The following is a 7,047-nucleotide window of genomic DNA, read 5'->3' as shown; positions in this document are numbered from 1 at the left end:
GCCTGGGTTAAAACCGGTCTCGCTGAACATAGTGGACAATGAGGTCTACTGGGACCTCAAGAACAATGGCAATGGGTTTTTGATCCTACTGTACCTATTGGTTTCGTGGGAGCCTAGGCTGTTTGGATGCTCACCTTACTAGACCTGGATGGAGGTGGGTGGTCCTTGGACTTCCCACTTTGCAGGAAACCCTGATTGCTCTTTGGGCTGACGAGGGAGGGGACTTGATTGGTGGAGGGGGAGGGAAAGGGGAGTCGGCGGTGGGGAAGAGACAGAAATCTTTAATTAATTAATAAAGAAATAAATAAATTAAAAAAAAGAATTTGTTGGATTTGCTGTTTTCTTTCATCAATGCATCTATTTCCTTTATTGTATCTTTAGCACTCGAGATTCTTTCTTCTATCTCTTGTATTCTGTTAGTTATACTTGTCTCTGTAGTTCCTGTTCTTTTACCCAGATTTTCCATATCCAGCTATCCCTTGGTTTGTGTTTTCTTTATTGCCTCCATTTTGGTCTTTAAGTCTTGAACAACATGTTTCCTTTACCTATTTGGTAGCTTTTTCTTGGGTATCTTTGAGGAATCTATTAGTTTCTTCTAACTTTTTGTTTGTCTTTTCTTCCATTTCTTCAAGAAAAATTTTCACTTGCTGTTTAAGGGTCTCCATCATTTTCATAAGTTTCTGTTTATGTCAATTCTTCTACTTCTACTGGGTTAGGGTATTCAAGTCTTCCTGTTGTGTGTTTGCTGCACCTTGTTTTATCATGTTGCTTTTCAAGTTGTTTTGGGAATTCTTGCATTGGCGTCTGCCCATCTTTCCTTCAAATGAGACCCGGAGAGTCTTGGCATCTTGGCCTAATCTTTGCTGTGACTGACTGTGTACTTAGGAGTTTTTCTTGGTCTGCCCTCTCTTAGGACCCTTCAGCGCTGGGGTTGGCTCTCAGATCCCCTCTGCCATGAAGCAGGCTGTTATGGTGGATCTAAGGACTCCACAGATGAAAAGGAGGTCTTGGGGACAAGATGGGTTGGGATAAAGAAAGCCAGTAGCCGGGAACATGCCCTGCTTGATAGCCTGAAAATTTAGGGAATTGGAAGGGGTCTGGACTCTGCTCCCTGGGACCATCCAGCGGGGTGGCCACTGACTCACCACTACAGATCTCCACAGAACAGAAGCAGGGTCTCTTGCTGGGTCCCAAGGACCTCACAGGCAATAGGGTGAGCTTGTGGGGCAAGGTGGCATGGTACAAAGAAACCCAGAAGCAGGATCACACACCACTGGCTCCCCAGACATTCAGCCCCAAAGCAGGCTGAGTTGGGTTATCCAAGAACCCCGCAGATGGAAAGGAGTGCTTGGGGGCAAGATGGAATGGGGTAAGTATAGAAAGCCAGTAGCTGGGAATACACCCCACTGGATGGCCAGAAAAGTTTAGGGAATTGGAGAGGATCTGGACTCTGTTCCCTGAGACCGTCTGGCCGGGAGGCCACTTGCTCATCACTCTGGATCTCCTCAGGACCAACAATTCCTTTTCTTTTAATGTTTTCTTGCTTTTGCATTGTTTTTTTAGTGGGTTATAAATTTTAGCAAAATTTATATAAACAATTTAGAACAATGTTTCCTTTGAAATTATTATTTTAGATACTTTCTCATCATTGTATCATAAGTGGATCATAATAAATTAGTGATTGAATCTGTGTTCCCAATACTGCATCAGTGTCATGTTAAGAAAAGAAATAAAATCATTTTCATTTGAAGTTACTTCTTCAAGATCATGAAAAGGTTTGAATTCTTTGCTTCATGCTCCCTGTGTCTTTTGCCCTTTTTTTTTATTCTCCTGCATGACTGTGAATCTGTGTCTTTCTGAATTGTGTCTTGTGAAACTGTGTGTCTCTCTCTGTGTATTTCTGTCTATACGTATATATGCCTGTTGCTCGAACTGTGTGAGTTGTGTTTGTTTGTATGTGTTTGTGTATATAACCCTAACGAATGATTTCACTCTCTATTGAACTGCATAGAAAAAAATATCATGAGGAATGAATATGATACTTTACAAATCAAAATTGAGTTTTTAAGGATTTATGCTGTTAACTTCAGCTGATCCCACCTGACCCAGATAACATTTTTAACTAATCAATAATGATAAATTGTTGTATTTTACCTTTATGATTGATTTTTTGGAACTTGCTTTTATTAAAATTATATTCTATATTTGACCATATAATAGTTTCTCTGTTTTAAATGATAACAGTTTAAATTATATTCTTTACTTATAAAGGTTGCGGTGAATGTAAGGATAATTTCCTTAAAAATTTGGGGGTAAGCTATTGCTTTACTAATATTTTTATTACTTTTAAAAATAATGATTAAAATAATATTTATTTTGAAATTATTTTAAAAATTGATGTCTTCTCATCATGGTGGGCCCTAGACATAAGGTGCTTCAGGACTACCACAAGAAAATGCTAAGCACAAGGAAATTGAGGACCATTGTAAGGAGCTAAGGGAACAATTAAAAGAATTTACCAAGCAGTAGGAAATGTCTAAAAATTATCTGAAGGCAGTACAATGTATTGGACAGATTGTGGTTGAACTGCTTAAACAATTGACAGACAAAAAATTCACTGTCAATGGGACAAATGGACCAAAATATATCATAGGTTATTTTCATCAGTTTGAAAGTAAGCTAAGGCCAGAAACAGGACTATCTTTGGATATGACTATACTAAGCATATTGAGGTATTTGCAAATGGGTGGATACTTTGGTTTACATGTCTCATTAGGACACTGGAAATATTTCTTGTTCTGAGATTTGAGGGAGTTTAGAGAAGATTCAGAAGTTAAGAAAGGTAATAGAATTTTCTCTTACAAACAGATTTTTTTCCCCGCTTGTTGGAATAATAACTCCAAAACGCTGTTTGATATATAGACCACCAGGCTGTGTGAAGGCACTTCTGGCATGAGTTGCTACTATCCACCTGGACTGAAACTTCTTTTTGTTTATTGATTGTTATGGAACTCTAAATTCTCTCTTTCATTCCATGCCTCTACCCTCCTCTTCAAATCCTTTCCCAAGGTTCACAAATTCCCAAATTACTCAGGAGATCTTGTCTTTTCATAATTCCCATGTACATTAGATCTATGTGTGTCTCTCTTAGGGTCCTAATTGGTGCCTAACATCCCTGGGATAGTGATTTGTAGGCTGGTTTTCTTTGCTTTGTGTTTAAAAACCACTTATGAGGGAGTACATGTGATAATTGTCTTTCTGTATCTGGGTTACCTCACTCAAATTGATGTTTTCTAGCTCCATCCATTTGCTTACAAAAATCAAGATGTAACTTTTTTCGACTGTGTAGTACTCTATTGTGTAAAGGTATCACATTTTCCTTATCCATTCTTCAGTTGAGGGACATTTAGTTTTTTTCCATGTTCTGACTATGACAAACAATGCTGTTCTGAACATATTTGAGCACATGTCCTTGTGGCATGACTGAGCATCCTTTGCTAAATACGAAAAAGTGGTATTATTGTGTCTTGAGGAAGGTTGTTTTCTAGTTTTCTGAGAAATTGCCACACTGACATCCAAAGGCTAGTGAGGTTATATTTAGGAAGTGCTTTTCTATACCGATGTGTTCAAGTGTGCTTTCCATTTTCTCTTCTATAGGGTTCAGTGTGGCTGGCTTTATGTTGAGGTCTTTGGTCCATTTGGACTTGAGTTTTGTACATGATGATAGATATGGATCTATTTTTATTCTTCTACATGTTGATATACATTTATGCCAGGACCATTTGTTAAATGTGTTTTCTTTTTTCCATTTGATATTTTTTGCTTCTTTGTCAAAAATCAGGTGTTGGAAGTTTAGTGTACTAATCTCCAGGTCATTGATTTTGTTTCATTGGTCTGACTATCTGTTTTTATGCCAGTACTAAGCTGTTTTCAGTACTGTAGCTCTGTAATAGAGTTTGAAGTCAGGGAGTGTGATGCCTCCAGATGTTCTTTTATTGTACAGGATCATTTTGGCTATTCTGGGTTCTTTGCTTTTCCATATGAAGTTGAGTACTGCTCTTTCAAGGTCTCTGAAGAATTTTGCTGGGATTTTGATGTGCATTGCATTGAATCTGTAGATTGTTTTTGGTAGGATTGACATTTTTACTATGTTAATTCTGACTACCCAAGAGCATGGGATATCTTCCCACTTTCTGGTGTCCTCTTCAATTTCTTTCTTCAAAGATTTAAAGTCATTGTCATACAAGTCTTCCACCTGTTTGGTTAGAGTTTGTCTGAGATATTTTATGCTGTTTGTGGCTATTGTGAAGGGTGATGTTTCTCTGATTTCTTTCTAACCTCTTTTATCATCTATGTACAGGAGGGCTCATGATTTTTTTTTGATTTAATATTGTATCCTGATACATTATGGAAAGTGTTTATGATTTGTAAAAATCGCTTGGGAGAATTTTGGGGGACACTTATTTAAGCTATCATATCATCAACAAATAGTCAGAGGATGACTTCTTGTTTCTGATTTGTATCCCTTTGCTTTTCTTTTGGTGTCTTAATGCTCTTGCTAGGACCTCAAGAACTATACTGAATAGAATTGGAGAGAGTGGACAACCTTGTCTTGTTCCTGATTTCATTGGGATCACTGGGAGTCTCTCTCCATTTAGTTTGGTGTTAGCCATTGGCTTGCTGTATATTGCCTTTATTATGTTTAGTATGGTCTTTGTATTTCTGCTCTCTCCAAGACCTTTATCATGAAGGTATCCTATATTTAGTCAAATGCTTTTTCCTTATCTAATGAGATGATCATATTTTTTAAATTTTTTAGTTTGTTTATATGGTAGATTATGTTGGCAGATTTCCAAATGTTGAACTATCCCTGCATCTCTGGGATGAAGCCAATTTGATCATGCTGATGATGGTTCTGATGTGTTCTTGGATTCAATTTGCCAGTATTTTATTTAGTATTTTAGCAACAATATTCATGAGTGAGATTGGTCTGTAATTATCTTTCTTAGTAATATATTTCTGTGGTTTGGGTATCAGGGTAATTGTAGCCTCATAAAAAAGGGGTTGGCAATGTTGCTTTTGTTTATATTTTGTGGAATAATTTGAGGATTATTGGTATTATTTCTTCTTTGAAAATCTTATAGAATTCTTTTTTGGTTTGGAGATTTTTGATGACTTTTTCTATTTATTCAGCAGGTAAAGGTCTGTTTAATTTGCTAATCTGGTCTTGATTTAATTTTGGTAAGTGGTATTTATCCAGAACATTGTTCATTTCCTTTGTTTTCCAATGTTGTGGAGTATAGGTTTTTAAAATATGACCTGACAATTCTTTGTATTTCCTCTGTGTCTGTTGTTATATCCCCATTTTCATTTCTGATTTTGTTAATTTGGATACTCTCTGCCTTTTGGTTAGTTTGGTAAAGGTTTGTCTATTTTGTTGACTTTCTCGAACAACCAACTCTTTGTCTCATTGATTCTTTGTATTGTGTTCTTTGTTTCTATTTTGTTTATTTCAGCTCTCAATTTGATTACATCCTGCTGACTAGTTTTCTTGGGTTAGTTTGCTTCTTTCTCTTCTAAAGTTTCCAAATGTTCTATTAATTCACCAGTGTGGGATTTTTCCAGCTTCTTTATGTAGGCATTTAGTGCTATGAGCTTCCCTCTTAACACTGCTTTCTTTGTGTCCCATAAATTTGGGTATGTTGTTTGGTCATTTTCATTGAATTTTAAGAAGTCCTTAATTTCTCCTTTTATTTCTTCCTTGACCCATTGATGATTCAGGTGAGCCTTGTTTAATGTCCATGTGTTTGTGGGCTTTCTGGAATTTGTATTTTTGTTGATTTCTAGTTTTAAACCATGGAGATCTGATAAGACACATGGAGTTATTTCATTTTGTTCGTATTTGTTGAGGTTTGTTTTCTCACAGAGTATGTGCTAAATTTTGAAGAATGTTTCATGAGGTGCTGAGAAGAAGGTATATTCTTTATGTTTGGATGGAATGTTCTATAGATGACTATTAAGTCCATTTGAGTCATAACATCTGCTAGTTCCCTTATTTCTTTGTTCAGTTTTTGCTTGATTGACCTGTCAAGTGATGAGAGTAGAGTGTTGAAGTCTCCCACTATTAGTGTGTCAGGTTTAATGTATGATTTAAGCTTTAGAAGTGTTTCTTTTACATATGAGGGTGCCCTTGTATTTGGTATTGAGATTTTCTAAATTTTTCCTGTGACTAATATGAAATGTCCTTCTTTGTCTCTTTGATTTATTTTAGCTTGATATTAGTATAGCTACATCTGCTTGTTTCTTAGGTCCATTTGATTGGTATATTTTCCCCAACTCTTTACTCTAAGATAATGTCTGTCTTTGAGGTTGAGGTGAGTTTCTTGTATGCAGAAGAAGGATGGGTTTTGTTTTGTATCCAATATGTTATACTGTTCTTTTTTATAGGTGAATTGTGTTAATTTATATTAAGGCATATTAATGACCAGTAATTGCTATTTCTTCTTGTTTTAGTTTTCATTGTTGTTGATGCTAATTTGTGTGTTTTTCCCTTCTTTGGGATTTGGACTGCAACTTCTTTTTTTGTTTGTTTGATTTTTATGTTTCTTTTTTATTTATTTATTAAAGATTTCTGTCTCTTCCCCACCGCCGCCTCCCCTTTCCCTCCCCCTTGCCCAACCAAGTCCCCCTCCCTCATCAGCCCAAAGAGCAATCAGGGTTTCCTGCCCTGTGGGAAGTCCAAGGACCACCCACCTCCATCCAGGTCTAGTAAGGTGAGCATCCACGAAACTGCCTAGGCTCCCACAAAACCAATAGGTACAGTAGGATCAAAAACCCCTTGCCATTGTTCTTGAGGTCTCAGTAGTCCTCCTTGTCCGCTATGTTCAGCGAGACCGGTTTTAACCCAGGTTGTATCTAGTTCTATTTAGACAAGTACATTGGTGAATGTGTTCATGTGGTTAGAGAAATGTTTAATTGTGACAGGGACTGCCAGTCATGCATCATTTTATAGATAAAATACATGCTATTTATGGCTTTCAAATTTCT

The 7,047-nt window shown here is 36.8% G+C and overlaps 1 pseudogene; it reads left to right on the top strand.

Moving 5' to 3' along the window:
* The first annotated feature begins 2,407 nt into the window (after positions 1 to 2,407).
* LOC126495438 (26S proteasome regulatory subunit 10B-like) lies at positions 2,408 to 2,956 on the top strand (annotated as a pseudogene).
* Positions 2,957 to 7,047: the final 4,091 nt, after the last annotated feature.

Source organism: Alexandromys fortis, unplaced genomic scaffold, assembly GCF_014885135.2.
Source record: "Alexandromys fortis isolate MF-2015 unplaced genomic scaffold, M_Fortis_MF-2015_v1.1 scaffold_286, whole genome shotgun sequence".
Lineage (NCBI taxonomy): Eukaryota > Metazoa > Chordata > Mammalia > Rodentia > Cricetidae > Alexandromys > Alexandromys fortis.
This window is presented reverse-complemented; position numbering and strand designations above follow the sequence as displayed.